This window comes from Calypte anna, chromosome 3 (genome assembly GCF_003957555.1).
Source record: "Calypte anna isolate BGI_N300 chromosome 3, bCalAnn1_v1.p, whole genome shotgun sequence".
Taxonomy (NCBI): domain Eukaryota; kingdom Metazoa; phylum Chordata; class Aves; order Apodiformes; family Trochilidae; genus Calypte; species Calypte anna.
Window position 1 is genome coordinate 109599678 of NC_044246.1, and position 20229 is coordinate 109619906.

A 20229-nucleotide genomic window follows, 5' to 3' on the forward strand; every position below is an offset into this window, starting at 1 on the left:
CATCTCACAGACAGAGATTTTCAGTTCTGTCTGCCACCTTGATTTCTAAAAATGTCATTCTGTAGCTTGATGGCTTTATTTTTTTTTTTATTTTCCATCTAATAACAATACTGAAAAGTGATGTGAAACAGATAAATCCATCAGTTTCCTCTTTCATTCTCAGACTCACACATGTATGAAGCAGAGGGTGTACATGAAGTGCAGGACGCAGAAATCAGATAATTAATGCACATGACTTTTTACTTCTTTGCTGAATGAAAACCAAAGCTCCTGAAGTACCAGAGTCTTACAAGACTTGTGGAGCCTGCATTTTGCTGCCAAGAACATGCTGTCATTTGTGGCTCCTCACACTTCCTTGACCACAAGAGAGCTTGGAGACAGGAATCCACCACTGAGGCTATGAAAAGCTGCATTAGGTTGTTGAGCAAGAGGAATCATGAAACTCTCTTTGTTATCCTACTTGTGGTGACTCTCAGCTTTGCAACCCATAGCAAAAGGGCAGTTTCTGACTGCATTTTCAGCAAGTATATTGTATATTTTCACACTAGACAGTCTAATGTCTTTGTTAACCCAGACACAAATTAGCTGGGAAAAACAGTACATATGCATACACATAATCCTCTATGCTTTAAGAACTCTAGGTCACAAAGTCAAGCAAGAAATTAGGAAAAGCTATAGTTCAGGTAGCTTGTGCAGCCTCCATGTTCTTTCCATGCACACAAGGTCCACGATGATATCCTGAATTAAATGATCATGTGATGTACTCTAGGTGGCCCTGCTCTGGCAGGGGGGGTTGGACTAGATGATCTTTCGAGGTCCCTTCCAACCCCTAGGATTCTGTGATTCTGTGATTCTGTGTGAATCTCTTCTATACAATCTTATCCAAAGCTCACAATCATTAGTCTCATGGAAGTGTAGAAACCCATAATATGACCTGTGGCAGTACCATACCTCATGTAAGGGTGTGGGAAATTGGGCCAGGGGACTACAGGGAGAAGAAAGGGTGGTGTAAAGGCCCTATTTGTTTTCTTGCTGCTACTCCTGCTCTTGATGCTGTGAATATTTATATCTCTCCTGGTAAACAGAATTACTTCTTTTCTGCCAGCTGACAGCATGTAACTCTTGCACAGAAAGTTTCTTTTTTTCATTTTAAACCTGTAGGATTTGTCAACTCCAATAACTGTGGGAAAAACTGAACAGATAACCCCAACAGCAATGACTGGGTGAAAACCCATATTCAAGGGGCTGGCTTTTCCTTGGCCCTGCTTATACCCATCTCCCACCTGGCTGCTGGGTGTCCCAACTTCCTCCCTGATGCTGCTTGACTCCAGCAGGAGGAGCAATGGGAGCACATCAGAGGCATCCCCTGTCTCCCAGCTCCCCCAGCCTTACCAGCACCCCTTCCACAGCCAAGAGCAGCAAATTATCTGGAAACTCATATTTGGCTCAGGGCTGGAGGAAACTCCAAAGCTGTTAAACTTGAAAAAAAAAAAGTCTCTATGGAGTGTGTGTGACCTCAAAGTTCCCAAAGGCTCATTTCATAGGATAATTTCACCGGGTAATTTCACTAGAGAAGGTTTGTGCAGGAAAAGGCATGTCTCTGACAGTAGGGTAAGCCCCTTGCTGGATTCCAAATCCCTGCTCCAGAGAAGAGGGATAGTGTAATGTTTTAATGAAGCACCTATTTGGGTTTTGTTGTGTTTTATGCTGAAAATAAATGAATATTTTCATTTTTATCTTGAGCTCTGTTTTGAAAACAGGTGAACGTAATTTGTAAAATTTGAGACCTAATAGTTAAATTTACAAAGTTACAAAGAACTATAAAAAGAATGTCATAGTGGGAGGAAATACAGACTTCCTTTGCTATAGGCCAGGATATGAAAGCCACATATATGCTGTAGGAAAGTGCCCATAGAACCATGATATATAGCTAAGGTCTCATGTAATTCTGCAAGTGACAGTCTGTACTCCTTCTGGCTTCTTCCCAGTGCTGTCACAGACACGTGCCACACCAAACAGTGTTAAAAGAGGGTTAAAATTTCCTTCCTCTTCTCTCCCCTGCTAAGTGCACTTCTGGGCAGATACAGGTAGCTGTTTAAAAGAGGATTGGAATGATTTGGAGATGCAGCACAGGTTAAGCTCTTTGCTCTTTAGCAGTGCCAAGAGCAAGGATTTGTGGCAAACTTATGAAAGCAGCTGATGATGCTTTGGAAGGATCTCCAAGGTTAGGCAGAAGGTAAGGCAGGGATTCAGATTTCATGGGAGTTTAGAAGGATAGTAAGGACAAATTAATCACCCAAGACCTTTCATGGCTCTTGCCTTTCCTGTGTGATCTCCACTCATCTCCCAACAGCTGTGCAAGTAAGGAAGGGCCACAGAGATGATCAGAGGGCTGGAACACTTCTCCTCCAAAAACAGGATGAGAGAGTTGGGGTTGTTCAGCCTGGAGAAGAGAAGGTTCCAGAGACACCTTAGAGCACCTTCCACTACCTGAAGAGGCTACAGAGAAGCTGGGGAGGGAATTTTGAAAAGAGCCTGGAGTGATAAGGCAAGGGGGAATAGTTTTAAGCTGAAGGAGTGGAAGTTTAGATTAGACAGTAAGAATAAATGTGTTACTGTGTGAGTGGTGAGACTCTGGCAAAGACTGCCCAGGGAAGAAGTGGATGCCTTATCCTGAAAATGTTCAAGGCCAGGTTGGATGGAACTTGAAGCAACCTGGAGGTGCACCTGTCCATTCAGGGGGCTGGTGATCTTTAAGGTTCTTTCTAATCCAAATCATTCTATGATTCTATATTGTTAAAAAAAGAGACCTTTGAACTTCAAACCTCTTTGAAAAAGCCTCCAAGCACATTCGTGATGGAGGGTGATCCAAAGGGCAAGGCTCTCACCCTTTAGCAAGTCCCCTCTGGTACACTGCTAATTACCTAGATGGCCAGAGAGGCACAGAGCAGCTGGTCATAAATTACCCTGAGATTCCTGAGGCTGGAAAGGGCTGACAGGGCTGAGCCTGAAGTGGAGCACACTGCGATTCTTCCACTCCACTGGGAAAAGGAGATTGTCTTGGTAGAAGCCACTGTGAAATGGCAGGACATTCTTGTGGTTGTGGCTCCATTATAATTTGCTTTGGAAACATTTTTGAAGTCTCTCTTCTTAGCTGGGCAGGGGAGGAGGAAGTGATTGAACCTTTAAGCCCTGAACATCTGGCTCTGATCCTACTTACTGCTACCTGAGAGGGTGAAGGCAACACTTGAGCTTAGAGGAAGAGTAGAGCTGGGTGGCTGTTTCATACCTGCTGATGGGTTTTGTCAGCTTGGCTGAGCAGTGTGTGCCAAGGAATTGTGTTTTCTTATTTTACTCTCTCTAAGGAGCTACAACTCATGAGACATCTTAGAAAAAACAAATTGACCTCACAAGTGATATTGCTGTATCGTGGTGGACTTGGCAGGTCTGGGTTAACAGTTGGACTCGATGATCTTAAAGGTCTTCTCCAACCAAAACAATCTATGATTCTATGAATCTATGATTTTAAAAGCTACCTTGCTCTCTTTTCACTTGTATATATTTTTCTTACAGGGTTTTGGAAGTAAAATAATATTCCACTAACAACACTTGTTTTTTTAGCAACCAGTGTGAGGCCTTTACATACAGATATCATACGTATTGTAAAGGCAATTTTGGGGTAGAAAAAATCACTAATTCAGAATCTGATGGTGCAAAATGTAATTTTAACATCACCAAAAATGCAGTCTGGTGTGTAGGGCATACAAAACTCAGACTTTGAGTCCTAATACCAGAAATTTCACTTCTCTGTGCCTCAAATTATTATCCTATAAACTAGAATTAATTATACTTGTCAGCTTTGTAGAATACTTCAAGGATTATCGGCAAAAATTATGATCAAGGAAAAAAAGTGTTATTAATATTATTAGTACTGATGACACAAAGTTGAACTGTTCCAATTTCATCCAACAGCAAAACACACCCTCCAGTTTTACAAATTGCAGTGTGGATTATCCAATTTCATGAGCACACTTGCCACTTGGTGTCACAGCTTTATAGCTCTGGCTCCACAGTTAAGGTGAACAGAGTATAATCACCACAGAATTTATGTCCATTTTGTAGCAATGATATGATTATTCACAGCTGAGACTTCAAAGACATCTTAAAGCACTTGATAGCCATACACTTTCCCATCATGAGTCTCATAAGATCTACCCGCTGCTCTACTGAGCCTGGGAATGTGCCCACCACCAAGCTTAAACCCAGGCACACATGGGAAACCTAGATCCTGCATTTAGGGGTGTGAACCTGGAACAGCAATATCCACCTTTGCTTCCATTAATAGGCTCAAAAGTGAAATTTTCTTGGTCCATGCAAAGAGATGAACAGAGGATTATTGATTGCCAAAGTATAAAAAGGGAGACTCTCTGTTTAGATCACTTTCTCTAGGATTATATTTTATTCCATAATAAAGACAAGCACAAAACTATAAAAGGTGGAAAATTATCCTCTGCCAAACTGTTGCACTGGAACTCAAGCTGGGTCAGATGTATTACTGCAGATATTAAATCAGATCAGTTACGCTTTTAAAAACAGGTAAGCACCATGGAGCAACTCTTCCTTATAATGATGTCCATAAATATATTATTAAGCTGAGAAAACAAGGTCCTTAATATCACGGGGCTGAATGAAACTCCACCCCATTAGCTGTTGGACTGTGTAATACAAAGTGCTCTCTCCAGAACACTTTTGACAGACACCCATAAGCACTCATCTGGGCTGTCCTGGCTGGCTCTACATGGTATTCCTCATAAGCTGTGCAGACAATGACACCTTGGGGTTTTGGGGACTGAGGAAGGAGACATAGACATAAGCTATGCTTGTCATTTGCCCTCAGGACCAGAAAAAGGGGCCTGACCCCATTTCATTTATTTTTATTTTTATAAATGTAACTGAGTGGGATCCTTTGGCCTCTCTGGTAGAGAAAATCTTTAATGAACCCTTTCAAGGATGGGAAAGTTAGCAAATAGTTTATATTTAACTAAGTAACTGAAAATGATACAGAAAATTGTCTCTCGTGGATGTAAGCCATGATTTTAGAACCAGAAGCATGACAGTTAAAATTCAGTCAGTCTTCCCTGTGCACACACAGTCTTGCTATTTACTGAGAAATATTTTTGTAATTTCTCTGCTGCAATGATTATTTCTGTTGAAAGCTAAGAAAAATTACTTTTGCTGATTTCAAGGGTATCAGCAGGGTTAGTAACATGCACAGAGAACCACTGGGGCATTCTAACAAATGTATCAAAACAGAGGCAATGCATATAGAGCAATGAACCATGTAACACATGTAATATCAGAAAACCACTTGATGTTTGCACAGCAGCTATCTGCTTTTGATATAATTTTGCTACCTATATGAGAAAAAAATGTGAATTTCTGTAGTGTGGGAACTTAAAGTCTCAGAATAATAATTTTTTTTTGTATGGTGAGGAAATGAGAAGTCTGAGTCAAAAATCAAGGTCTTATGCTATACATTCTGCAGAAAGAGAGGAAGAAGCAGGCTCTGGTGCTCAAAGATATCTGTCTGGAGAGATGAGATTACAGACATTAAAATGCAAGTACTGTCTTCCTTATGTTATAAAAGAGGAACTAACAACTACATACACTATACAGAAGGGTGAATATCAGTTTTCTCTGAGGTGAGATGAGAAACTTTCAACATGGAAAAAAATCTGTTCTAAAGAGAATCAGTCACTCTCCAACAGGGTCTGATTTTGCATGGCAAGGTGGGGGCACCTCGATGGCCTTTAGGTTGTATCCTATCTCTGTAGAATGGGCATTTTGCTGCAAAAAAATGGACACTTGCAGGGATGTCATCTTGTGGCTTTGAGGCTGACATAAGCTGCTCCATAAAAGAAGTACAACAACACCTTCTGGTCTGAAATTTGCCTGAAAACCCAAGCTTGAAGCCACGAGGGGACTTGCACTCCTCCTCCAGTTAGAGCAAGCTGATCTGCAGCAACCAGGTCTGACCTCCTCACAAGTGGTAGACAAGTTCTTCTTACCTGACACGTCATGGTGCAACTCAGGGACCTTCAGACAGGAAAGCCAAACTAGAAGTTGTAAAAACTCATATCTGCTGTGGGCCAGCAGAAAGAGGACCTGAAACTCAGACACACCAGTGGCTTGCACAAGCCACACATCATTCTCAGGGCCAAGTTTTGGTCCTTGTGCATCACTAGGAGATCTGCATTAGAGTTAAGCTTTGGTTAAAATGCCTACCTTGTCTCAGGTCTTCAGCAGCATGGGTTTTTATTTTCCCTTTTTGAGTAATGAAATGGTGTCTTATGCATTTGCTGCTAAATATGGCTACGAGATTAGGTAAGCACCATAATAAAGGGTTATGGAAATGCACTGACCACAGCTCAAAATTCGTGTCATAGTGTATGAGAATACACATGTTTGGAGGTTAGGTTTATGAGAAATGAAGATCTGAATGATCCTATGCCTGTGAGCCTCGTGTTTTCTTAATGCCAGGAGTGATTTATTTCTTGTAAACAGTTTTGCTCAATTGGGGCATCCAGTTACTACAGACCTTGTTTGGTATAAAAACTAACAACATAGAAAAATATTTCTCCAGCAAGGTTTAACTGGTTGTCAGCCCAAACCTGCGGCTGAGCATGAATTCCGCTGCTTGAAATATCCTCAAGTCGCTCAGCAACATCTTAATGTCAAGAGGAGATTATAGTCAGCATTCCCATTGAGCCATGACTCAGAGGAACTGTAGGGAAAGAGGACATTTCCATTTTCATGGAAACTAAACACAAAAGTTCTGGAAATCTCCCCTTTTGGGGAAAAAAAAAGAAAAGGTGGGGGAGTAATGTTCAAGACGAGCTCTTCTGAAGTGGAGGTTCAGCTGCTGCTGGGAATGTTATGATAATACACATTATATGCATGGTTCCTCATATATAACTATGTTTCACAGCATGTTTCATCACCCTCCTTCCTCCTCCTTTTTTAATTCAGAAAAGATACAGGAAAAGACCCTGTTCTGCAACAAAAATAAGTGCAGAACCTTGGGAAGGTGACATTTTTGCAGAACAGGAACTCTGATAACTTGAAACGCTGTAGTTCTGCTTGTGTTGCATAAAAGCTGGCTATTAACATACCTTAAATACTTTGAGAGGTATGGAAATGTTTTAAAAAAACATGGACTGAAGAGATTGGCCTCAGTGAAATTTACATTAAAAAAACCCAAGGAGACACTTAAATATTCATAGTTTCCATTTCTGATCCTTCTCCCTGTAAGCTTCCTGACAAACATAATTCTCAGTTACCTTTGTGAGATGCTTGCCATCCTGAGGTCAGAGGCATATTTCTTCTTTGGATCCAGATAGGTTATTTTAAAAGTTTTGATCCTCTACAGGCTTGAACATGAGTACCTCTAACTTGATCGGTGCTATCTGTAATTTTAAATCCAGCCATATAATCATATGTGTATTTGTGTATATATATATATTTATATATATATATATTTGTGTGTATTTGTGTATACATGTATTTGTTCAGAACTGTTTGGAGGATCATGTGGTATAGAATCTAGGTGAGAAATCAGTCATGTAAAAACTTAAAGGGATGTGATCTGTGGCATGAATATATCTGGGGTTCAGTCACTAGAGGTTTGCACCATGAGTGCACCCATCACCTGGCTGATGAAACAGAGTAGACCATCAGAAGCCTTCAGGTGATAGAAAGCTAGGAGAAGTATCTGGTAGACTAGGTGGCTGTGCTTCTGTTCAGGGTGGACCTCAACAGGCTGGAGAAATGTACCAATGGTGGCCTCATGAAGTTCAGCAAAGGGAAATGCCAAATCCTACCCCTGGGAAGGAGCAAACTCATGTGTCTGTATAGGTTGTGATCCTCCTGGATTGGAAACTGTTTGGTAGATTTAGGATCCTGGTGGGCACCAAGTTGGACATATGTCAGAATGTGTCTTTGCATTCAGTAGCACTCTGGGCTGCATTAGAAAAGGCTTTGCCAGCAGGTTGAGGGTATTGACCCATCCTGCCTGAGGCCACACTTGAAATATTGTGTCCCAGTGCTGGGTATGGACATGCTGCAGCATCTGTCAAAGGAGAGCCTGAGAGATCTGGGATTGTTCAACCTGAGGGCAAGATGGCTCAGGGGGATCTTCTCATTGTGTATAAATACTTAGTTGGAGGGGGCAGGGGTGGAGAAGCCAGACTCAGCTCCGTGGAGCCAAATATAATAAGAAAAGGCAGCAGGCACTAACTGGAATAAACCAAATTCCATTTAAACATAAGAAAAGTCTTGTTTGATGGGTTATTGGTCAGGCACAATAAAAGGCTGTTCGGGGATGTTGTGAACTTTCCAGCCTTGGCCATATTCAAAACCCAACTGGACACAGTTCTGGGCAACCTGTTGTAGGTGACCCAGCTCTGAGAATGGGCTTGGATTAGGCCATCTCCAGAGGCTCACTACCCAGTCTGTTAAAGAAAAGCTGTAAAAAAAGAAAGAAAAAGAAAGAAGGAATATCTACCAATATTTTTTTGCAGTAATTTTATTTTCACTTGAGAATTTTGCAGTTTTCTCTGTGCAGTGATTCAGTTCCTAGCAGGGAATGGCCTGGGTCCAGTTATGACACTGACCTTAGAAACTATTTGTAATGAGAATCTGTGCTGAATTTCACAACTAGAAGCAAAATTTATGGGTGTTTGAATCCTGAATTGGATATGAATTTTGTGGTTGGAGCTGTCTGAAATATTTGTTGTTGTTGTTTTTGCAGGAGACCTGGACCTCACTGTACTTTCTGCACAAACTCCACTCAAAGTGTCTTCTTCCACTAAAAAGCCAAGTCTAAAACCTCTAACTTTTCTGCATTTAAAGGCCAATGATTCATCACTGTAGACTGAGTCTGTCCACCTCCCAGGTGTACCAATGCAACAGGAGGTGTTTGGTGCCTGCAATAAATCATCCTGCAGGATAGAGATGACTGTGACCCACCTGCTGCAATAAGTCAAGAGACAACCTCAAGGTAAAAGCCACCAACTCATTGCTGGTCACTATAATAGGGATAAATTTTTTTTCCAAGTTGTTTATCTTTAGCAAATGTGGAAAAAAAAGGAGATGTTTAAGAAGGGGACCAAAGTAATAAAAATAGATGTTTACAGATGTTTCTGGGAAACTTCTTCCAAAGTCAAGGAGCAGCTTGGAAAAATGCATGAAGGTGTGTGCCAGAAAAATCTGCAGATAGACAACAACAATCAGCTTCATGAGCAGCTCAGAGCCTCTGGTTCATTCTAGCCAAGGAGACACCAAAACGATGCTGACTCTTGGAGACCTTTAATATGTTTTTTTTCAGCTGCAAGTTGGAAGAGAATCCAGGCTCTGGCTACTGCAGCACTAGAGATATTGTTACTGCTGGCACAAACAGGAACCTCTTCCAAATGCAGATAAGCAGCAAAAGATGCACTATCAAATTATTCTGCCAGCCTAGAAGTGACCCTTCTGAAAGAGGCTTGAGGCCCACATGCACATGGCAATGTGGTGAAGTTTATCCCACTGCTGCTTTCACTGTATCTTTTCTGTGGCTAGGAGAAGGCTTCAGGCCTCAGGGCTGTCAGCTGGGCATCTTTCCTGGGGAATAAATTTATTTTAAAAAGCAAATACTGCCGGGCTGATGTGTGCACTTAGCCTTGATGAAGTCATTAATGTGGTTTCCAGCAAACTGTTCATAAAATTCATGGCTGCACTTAATTGCTACCATGTTCTCTTTCCTCACATATTCTTATATTAATACGAAGCAATGCTAAGAGCCCTAACAAACTACATACAGAAGAGGAATGCTTGAGCTGCAGTTAGCTGGTTACATGGCCACAGATGTGCAGCTGTCAGAGTGGGATGATATCTCCCTCGAGGCACTGAGTAATGGCACAGCCAGGGAGGTGGCTCAGGCACAGTTCTCCTGACCCAAAAGCCCCCAGCAGATGCCCATGGCTGAGTGTGATGAGTGAATGGGGACTGGAGCAGGCTGCAGATTATTAGGAGTTCACAGAATCATAGAATGATTTGGGTTGCAAAGGGTGTCAGCTTTGTGTCACCTGTTTGGTTGATTCTTCCCTCCAGCTACTCTGAGCTGTGGGTTCACTGAAGAAGACAACTTGCCAATATTTTTCTAGGAAAAATAGGGTTGTCCCACCAGGGACATTTTTTCTTCCTGAGAATTCATATGCTGTGCTTCTGAGTTTGTATCTCTAAGAAGGGCCAGCAAAAAACATGGATGTTGCCCAACCAGCTTCATTTGGGGCTTTTTTACGGAAGCAAGGCACTAATTAGCAGATGGGTGTACCAAATAATTTTAGGTACCTGAACTTAATTTTTTTGATAGCTTGGTACAGAGTTTTTTTAGCTTGGTACAACTTTTTAAAGTTGTATCACTTTAATTTAATTTAACTTTAACTCTCTTGAAACCAAAAAAGTGTTTCGCTTAAACAAATACCTTAAACTCTTTGTATTGTTAGCGCCTTCAGAGGGCATTAATTCTACTTATTTAGGGATTATAGGATTAGAGGCAATGATTTCAAACTGGAAGAACATAGAGGTAGGTTAGATATTAGGAAGCAATTCTTTAGTGGTGAAAAATGAACAGGGGCTGACCAGAGAAGCTATGGCTGCTCCATCCCTGGAAATCTCCAAGGCCAGGTTGGACGGGGCTTGGAGCAACGTGGTCTTGTGGAAAGTGTCCCTGCCCATGGTGAGGGGGTTGGAACTAAGTTATTTTTAAGGTTCCTTCTAATCCAAACTATTCTGTGACCCTGTGTTTCTGTATTTTAATAACTTGGTAACATCTCCCTACTCCTGATCGCTCCCTGATGTTTTCCTCCTGAGTCCAGAAAGAATTTCAATGGCTTGTCTAGGTTAAGTCACAAATTTTTGGAGAGTTAAAGCTAAGGGAGGTAAGTTGGTCTATCTGTGACTGACTATCAGCCCCCCAGATGCTATCAGAGTCCACCTAGCACATGCCAGGAGGACCTGTGCTGAATGGGGTGTAAGTGCTTTCCACTCGCCTTGCTGCATCTCTAACTTAAGTCTCCAAGGGAAGTTTGGTACAGAGATCTGTGCACAAAGATCAACATTTCAAGGGCATCCTCTTGATACCACTATCCCATGAGAACAAGACCTTTTGCTTTGCAGACATAACACGAGGCAGTGAGTTTGGTGGAGTTACGCCAAGCAGGCATCCAACCTCCTGTATCTAATTTATGCCAATGCATGGGTTGCTGGAGAACATTGTCAGAGAGCCAGGTTCCTCCAGTCAGGTTAGATGTCTTCTGCTGCAGAGAGGACAGACACATGCACAATTCAAAATACTGCAGTGGCTTTGTTTAATGAAGTCTTTCATACTGACTCGGGGTTTTGGCTTTGCAGGCAGCCCAGCAGCTCATGACTGGGGTCTTGCCACTCTGCTGCAGAAATAATTTCTTCTACTACTGAAATGCAGCTTGAGAAGCATCTGGATGTACATAATGCTACATACCACCTTTACACAAAACTGAAAACATGTTTTCCCACTATGGGTGAAACAATCTGTAAGCAGAGCAGGATCCCGGGCAGGATTTAGCCAAGAGATGGGGAATGAGACCTTAATTTGAAGTTTCCTGGCCGTAGCAGAATCAGGAAAAAAACCCTTTGTTCCCATCTCCGTCCAGAAGCTGACATTCAAAGCTTAGCAAGAGGCATCTACAAAATGTTTGAGGGCTAAACATTTCACCATCTGGAATGGGATTGCCTGACAGAGAGTGAGAGAAAGACTCCTTTTTCACAAGTAACTTGTTTAATAAAAATAAAATTCCTCTTGCATTTCTGACATGAGACTGTAACCACTCCACCCTAACTCGCTTTGTCATGCTCAGATCTATGAAGTAAGAGGAAATTATAGAAATTTATCATGTCTGGGTTCTCAGGATTGATTATGACTCGCTGCTTTTATCATCCAAACAGTCACTAAATCTAATTGCCTCGTTGTAATGGATTAACCCCTGTGGTCCACAGTAGCATTTATATTGTGTTCAAAGAGACTGTTCCAGAGTAAGGGTACTTTTTTTTTTTTTTTTTCAGCAATATACTTTCATAACATGTAGAAACTCTCTAGGCATAACTCACCTTCTGTGGGTCTTAGGGGTCTAATTGGCCCATTGCTCTCCCTTTCTGCAGGGGATGAATTTCACATCACTTTGGGAGCAAGCAGAGACAGGTCAAAGGGGCTTCTACAACATAACCATTTCTTGACAATGACAATGCAAGCAGATTCTGAAACCCTGTGTTCATACATCAGCATCTGTATTATAATCAAAACCATCCCCTTACTGATATTTTTGGGATTAGTATTATTATTAGTCATTGTGTCTTCACTCCTGGGAGACCTGAACTCTATAGTCAGGAGCAAGAAGTGGTATAAATACAGCTCCTGTGTTAATAAAGTTACCACCTAAGCTGTCTTACATTGTGTTTGCTGAGGGCTGGTGGCTTACACATGGGCTATCCTGGTGATTCAGCTGGTCCTGGTGACTCTCCAAGTCTTGGTAAGGAGATCCTGTACTGCAGTGGTAGGTGTGAGGCAAAGACCAGCAGATGGCTGTGGATAGTGATTGCAAGGAAAGGAGATGGCTGCTTATCCATGTGACAGTAAGTAGATTTAGACTGGATGTTAGGAAAAAGTGCTTTACCATGAGGGTAGTGGAAAAATGGGAGAGATTGACCAGGGAGGTAGTTGAGGCCTCATGGCTGGAGATATTCAAGATGAGGCTTGATGAGGATCTGAGCAACCTGATCTAGTTGAGGATGTTTCTGCCTACATCAGGAGGGTTGGACTAAGGGGATGACCTCTAAGGGGATGACCCTTAGAGGTCCTTTCCAACCCAAATTATTCTATGATTCCATGATTCTATGATTCCATGCTGGCACTCCAGATCCTGACCAGCATCCTTGGTGGTGTAATGGGAGAACAGTGTTTTTAGGAGGGGGCTGAGGAAAACATAATGAGAAAAGAGGAAAACATAATGAGAAAAAACTGCAAAATTTAGAGGAATGAGGAATAGGATCTGTGAAAGCATCATGTGGAGTAGGGCCACCAGTGCTAAAGGAGGGACACAATTATCCCTGTTTGTATCAAGACGACAGAAGGAGACTGTTGTGACACAGAAAGTGAGCCACAAAAATGACACCAAAGAAATGAAAAAGGTTATGTTGCACCTTTGAAAGCACTGGTGAGATGTGATTTGAACAAGATCAAGAAAGGGATATGAAAGGGATGATGGTGGGTCAAATGTGGGGTGGGGAAAACTTGTCAGAAGGGTTTGTAACATTAGGGTGTGGAGTTGTCTGGAAAAGCCTGAAAAAATATTTAGCTAGAAGTTCAGAAAAGTTACATGAAGATGTGCTGGGTAAGAGGGAAATCAGCCAAGTCTTGGCCTTGCCACAAGAGTCTCTGCAGCAAACAGGGGTGAGTGAGAAGCAGCTGGGGGCTGAAGCCACTACATAGGAGGCAGAACAGAGCTGACAAAGGAGAGAAAACATAAAAGGGAAGGGTAGGAGCAAGTGAGTAGGGGCAGAACACAGCACCAAAGCAGAGACCAGCAACAGAGACTCTACAGATACCAAGAGTCATGAGACCAAGGCAAGGGGGCAGGCAGTTGTTAGGGCAGGAGAGGTGGAAATCAGTGAATCTGAGAAGGGATGTCAGAACAGCAGGAAGATACAGAGATAAACCTTCATAAAAAGTCCTGTAAAAGACACTTGAATCAGGTTTGAGGTTCACTAAACGATTTTTAATGCAATTATTTTTGACTCTTTCTAGAGTGCATAGGAAGCTGTTGTGATCCAGGCTCCACAGTCAGAGTAAATCTGATCTAACATTTCTTCTTTCATCACAAGACACGATTGCAATCTCAAATTACTGTAACTGAATGTTTAATAGCTTCAAGCAAAAGAATAGAGCAGGTGAACAAATTTCTTTAAATTGCTTACTGTAAAGAAGGGCAAATTGTCAGATACATTTTTGTGGGTGCACAATTGCCAATATTACTAGTTTTATTTGACTTTTTACAATGTACTTTTAACTAGAATGATTAGGGAAATTCTTGTCTAAACCATTAGCAAAATAATTGCTTTTAAAGATGTCACTCATTCCTAGGTTGGTTTTATATTCTGATTGTCACACTGATAAGTGTTTATATGAGGTATTTTAAAAAATTGGTTGTCACTGGAAAATGGAATCTGTTTAAAGTCTCTTAAATAAAAACACCTTTTAATTACAGAAATTGTCATGAAATGCTTTCACTGTCTGGGCAGCTTGAGCAAGAGAGTTTAGACTGTGCTGAGATGGCTCAAGCTGAACTTTTCTTTCACCTCTGCATCTGGTACAGCAGTTTTCAGAGGTTAGTTCAGGAGACTGCATTACTGATCACTAACTTGATGTCTTCTGAGCCATCTTTATCTCTGATATTTTCCCACTGTCGCAAGTCACGAGTATTCACACGAGCAGGCTGAGATTCTTCTGTCTGGAGATACATTATTAGTGTGGGTATAACCATGACATCTTTGCAAACAACAAACCTTTCTTATCTGAGATGAGCTTAACTGTACTACTCAGAATCTGTATTGCAGGATAATTTATGGCAGTCCATTGGGACACAAGCTGATACAGAGAAAGAAAACAACATTTTTACATTTTTTTACGCACAGTTTCTGCAGGAAGCTGCAGCCTGGGTTAACTGTTTCCCTGCCTTTTAAGGAAATTTGTTAATGAAGGTAGACCACAGAAATTTGCCTGTTAAGAATGCAAATTCAATGCTGTTTTCCCTATGCCCATATTTTTATGCGAGCTAAAGAACTTCTGGATGGTTCTGGGGGGTGCTGCAGCATCCCTGGTTTGAATATTAGCATAACCTGGGTTTCAATTCTGCCTGGTGGGGTTGAGTTCCCCAAGTTAATGGTGCATAAAGGCTTTCAGAATGTATTAGCAATGCTTGAGAAATCTGCTTTGGTTTCAAAGCCCAGGTGATGCTAGGGTTGTGGCTTCTCCGTGGCAGCCCTGGTGACAGCCCCCAGCCCTGTTACAGCACTTCCAGCTGTGCTGCCAAGGTAAAGGTGTTCGTGGCATAGACAAGTGTGCTTGTACAAACCCACCAGCTCCTGTCCTGAGGATCTGACCTTTTCCTTGGCAAGCGGCCACGATGTTGTTTCCTGTGTGTGTGTGTGTCTGGATGCATTTTTTCATGCCAGTTCTGGAAGGTTGGTTCTGATGAACGTAATAAGAAGTAAAAAGAAAGAAACTGCAAAACAAAAGAAAACAAAAGAAAAACCCAAAGCAAAATAAACGACTGGTCTCAAAATGAATTTGGCACCAGAAATCTCCTGCCATGTTCAGACATCTGCAGAAGGCCCAGGCACTGGCAAGAGGAGGATTTAAACAACAAACTAAACAGTAGAGCACTGTATTTATGTGGGACCAACATGACAAACTCTATTTAGGTTTTTATACCAAAAGCTTAACCTTTTGCAGTCTGTGGGTTTGAGCTGCACTAACAAGAAGCAATTACTGCGGTGGATTTTTATTTTTTTTCTTCCAGTGTAAGGCCCCAGGCTTCTCAGTGTGGCTTCTCTCATAGCTGGCACACAATAACAGGGGTATATGCCAAAGCTGCTCTTACTTCTCCAAGGCAATGAATCAGAAAGAGCTGTGGTGTTCTAATCTGAATGTTTCTTTTGCTAGGCTGGAAGTCCATTACTTTCTTAGAAACCAGGCAGACATAGCAGTCCCTCCTGCTCTCTCAAGTATTCCACCACAGATAGCTTCCTGCAGGAATCTATACACACATTTTGACTAAGTAGCATGATGGATGAGGAGACTGGTGACATACAAAGGGCAGTTTTCTTTGTTTAGATGTCCTCACCTGTATAAGTTCTATAGGTTCTGTATAGAGAGCACTGAAAGGATGGGCAGAGCAATGCTTCCTTTCATGCTCATTGTTGGTTTCCAAGATGTCTCAACATGGAAAACAGCTCCAATCACAGATTCAGGGAAAGAATAAAGGCCAGAACTGGCAAAAGTTCATGTTCAGCAAGTTATTAAGAGGTCCTCAATATGTCCAGACTCTACACTTTTCTCTTGCAGTCTCTGGGTTGACTCGGTGCCCTGAGATTTCATGATCTTCTGTCAACAATTAGCCAGAAAATTAAAACTCATTACAGAGTAACAACATGTCCTTACATGGCAGAAAAATCTGCCTGTGTGCCAAGAAACAGAATCTCCCTGGAGATTCTGTGGGAATGTTGCCATTTGGAGACACCTGCCATAAACTTATTTCTTTACATGTAGATGTCTGTGTGCATGTTTCTGTGTGCATGCGTGTCTGTGTGGAGAGTTACACATCCACCCATACAGTGCATTCATGACTATGATCAACACATTAGAGAAAAAACAATGTATTTTCTTCCCCAGTTCACCCTTATTCAGCTTTTGCAACACCCTCATTCAACATATTTCTAAAAAAGTTTCTTTTTTCTAGGTGGATTGATCCTGACTATAACAAACAGAAGACCTGATCTCATATTCATCCATCTCAAAGACAAGTTTTCCTTTTGAGGTATTTCCTAAAGGCTAAGGACTCTGAAATGTCAAAAATATCATTGCTAAATGTGTGCACATACATGACACCTAGAGTGACATTTCTTTCATATCTGAGTATGACTGAAAATAAATAAGTAAATGGAGGCATGAATTGTTTTCACAGAGATATAATAAGTTCAAACAGCTGGAAGATTCACTGTTTCAATTCTATTCTAAGACTTCTTTCCTAGGAAAATTAATTTATTTTATAACATGTATGTGTTATATGCAGACTGCAGGCTAATAAGCCACAAAAAAAAATATAACCAGTAACTCCTATCTCATTTTTTTTATTCCATGTTTCCCATATATTTATTGCATATTCTTATATGAATAATTATTACTTATTCTTTATTACTTCTTAAACAATTTTTGCAAATGATTTGCAACTCAGTGATCAGTCATGGCCAAGCTTTTCAATGACACTGACCACAATTTACCCAGTTCAGAGTATTTATGCATTTGCACAATGGATGCAGTTATGAATACTCAAAGGATCATAGAATGATTTTGGATAGAAAAGAACTTTCAGATCATCAAGTCCCAGTGTTAACCTGACATTGCCATGTCCACCACTAAACCATGTCCCTCAGCACCACATCTACACATCTGTTAAATACCTCCAGGGATGGTGACTCCACCACTTCCCTGGGCCATCTGTTCCAGGGCCTGACAACCCTTTCAGTGAAGCAATTTTTCCTAATATCCAATCTAAACCTCCCCTGGCACAACTTGAGGCCATTTCCTCTTTGTTCTCTTGCTTCTTACTTGGGAGAAGAGACCAATCTCCCCTCACTACAGATCCTTTCCAGTAGTGGTAGAGAGCAATACGGTTTCCCCTGAGCCTCCTTTTCTCCAGGCTAAACAACTCCACTTCCCACAGTTGCTCCTTCTAAGACTTGTTAAGACCCTTCACCAACACTCATAGCTGATGATGCATATTATCATCTTTGAAAGCTCTGAGAAGACTTCTTCATAACTAATGACAATGGAGAAAATATCTTTTTTTTTTTTTTTTTTTTTTTTTTTGCTAAAACGTTTTGGGTTTATAAAAATAATAAGAACACAAGCAAACAAAATTTTCACCTATGTACATGTATGACAGAATGTTGTCAGAATATAACTTCTATTTCCTTAAGTCTTATTTCTATGAAGTGTTCATCCCTCTGTGTGTGTTCATCTGTGGTTCTGAGTGCTCCTAATGAATGACTCAATCAAATATATTTACAGCCTAGGACATCCCAGTTTGTTCAAAGATCTGACTGAGTCTCCAGTAGACAATTTTTTTTCTACATCAAATATTCTGCTGTGAAAATGCAACTTTCCCCCCTCCTCTGCCCCCCAGCTTTCCCAGCTTGTGCCTTATCTTGACACAACAGTAAGTGGTGCAATGGAAGTGCTCATGGTTCTGCAAACTTCACCTGATTTATCCTCTCTGAATTTCAAGTTTCAATGAGGGCACTTTCCCTAGAAGCTCACCTTGAACTGCACTGATTGCAATGCAGGAGGAAGAGGGAATTCTGTAAATCTCAGACACTGATGACCACCAGTGGATGATCAAGTCAGAACTGTGCACCTGTGGCAGAGACTGGATCTCAGAACCTGTGCTTTGGTGTGTTCAGACAGATGCTGCTTCATCTCTGCTGTTTACAAAAACCTTCGTAGGAAAGAATTTGTTTTATTAGAGCTGATTTTATGTCTCTAAAGATGAGCATCTGCCATTTCCTGCAGCTAAATAGACAATGGATCTGCACTTAGAGTTCATGATTGAATACTTTAAGGTGATCTTAGTTAAAGGCAAGTAAGAGCTCCTGTAGTTTAACGCTCTACTCCACAGAGGGAAGAAATAATCTACATGTTGATGCCTAAACCCAGATTATTTTGTACACAGCAGCCAGGAAGCAGCCAGCTCCTCATCCAAAAGCTGTAAGGCAGTTGGCTGTAGAGAGCCCCAACCTGCTGGCTGACAGGTTTGGAGCTGTCTAAAGCTTTGAGATGAGGAGGTTGATCCCAAATTTGGAGGAATCCAAGGAAGGAGAATAAGAACTCTTCATGGATGCCTGGGAGTCATCCCTGAGAGGGGCAGAGGGAAAAGTATTTGTGTGTGTTTGCTGAAGCAAGGAGTGAACATGTTTCACGAGCACTTCATGCAATCAGGTTTATACAGAAAATAACTTCAGGAGTTGTTGCAGCCTTAGTGTCTTCTTAAAAATTATTCCCAGACCAGGTTTTCTAGCCATTCCCCCATATTTGTGTGAGTCTCACTCCTGTCCCTTATCTTCTCCCTAGTGTGTATTTTCCTTCAGAGTGGTGCCAGGACTGGATGCTGTATCTGCTGGGGACATACTGATGCTAAAGAGAGCATGAGCAGCGCTTTGTGGTTTTCTGGACAGCTTTGCCCTTCCTTGCCTTTCTTTGCCAACAGCATGGGAGTGTTGATAGTAACTTAATTTCTGATCTACTACACAGCTTTGATTTTTGTCAATCGAACTTCAGGTCTATCTTGTAAATCTTTTGTGAAAATGCTGAACGGTACCAGACCAGGGCAGACTCCTTTGTGTGTTTTCTTTGCATGACTACCAGTACCCTTTAGGTACTGGAAGGCTGCTATAAAGTCTCCCCAGACCCTTAAGCCTGGACAAGGCACCTGGGAGATCTCAGAGCATGTTCCAGTTCCTGAAGTGGCTACAAAGAAACTGGGGAGGGACTTTTGACAAGGGCCTGGAGTGATAGGATGAGGGGGGATGGTTTCAAAATCAAAAAGGAGCAATTTAGATCAGATACAGGGGAGAAATTCGTTACTGTAAAGGTGGTGAGACAATGGCACAGGTTGCCCAGAAAAGCTGTGGCTGTCGCCTCCCCTGGAAGTTGTGAATGACAGGATGGATGGGGCTTGGAGAAACCTGGTCAGCTGGGAGGTGTCCCTGTCCATGAAGGGGGCTTTGAACTAGATCATCTTTAAGGTCCCTTCCAACCCAAACCATTCTAAGACTGATTTTCAGAGAGGATCTAGAAGAACATCTGAGTCAAATAACACTGAATGACCATCATGATCTCCTTAAAGAAATGCAGAAAGTTTGGCTAATGATTGGAATGGGTGTTCAAGGTGAAAATTAACTTACAGCTGTACACACTGATAGACTAATGAACTGCCATAAAAGAAGGTACATGAGAGAAATCTCAGGGCAACTTCTCTTGTTTTTCTGTCTCTATTAAACACATCGTGCCATTAAGTGACCAGATGGGTCCAGAGCTTCTTTTTTAATGCAAATCCCTGCTAGATTACAGCATCTGAGCCTCCAGATTCTGGTCTCCAGTACTGTAAATTCAAAGCCTTTCACACATACAAAGTTAAGCTGGAAAGCAATTTTCTTCACTAAAACCCACAGAGGTGTCAATGTTCCCTGGCACTTCAGAGGATTTTTGTTAGAAAGTTTTGGATGGATTAAAGAGTTCACATTACATGATAAAGTGGAAAGTTTTAATCTGTGATAGTCTTCCTGGACTCTTCTAATATACATTGTGCAGTCCAATTA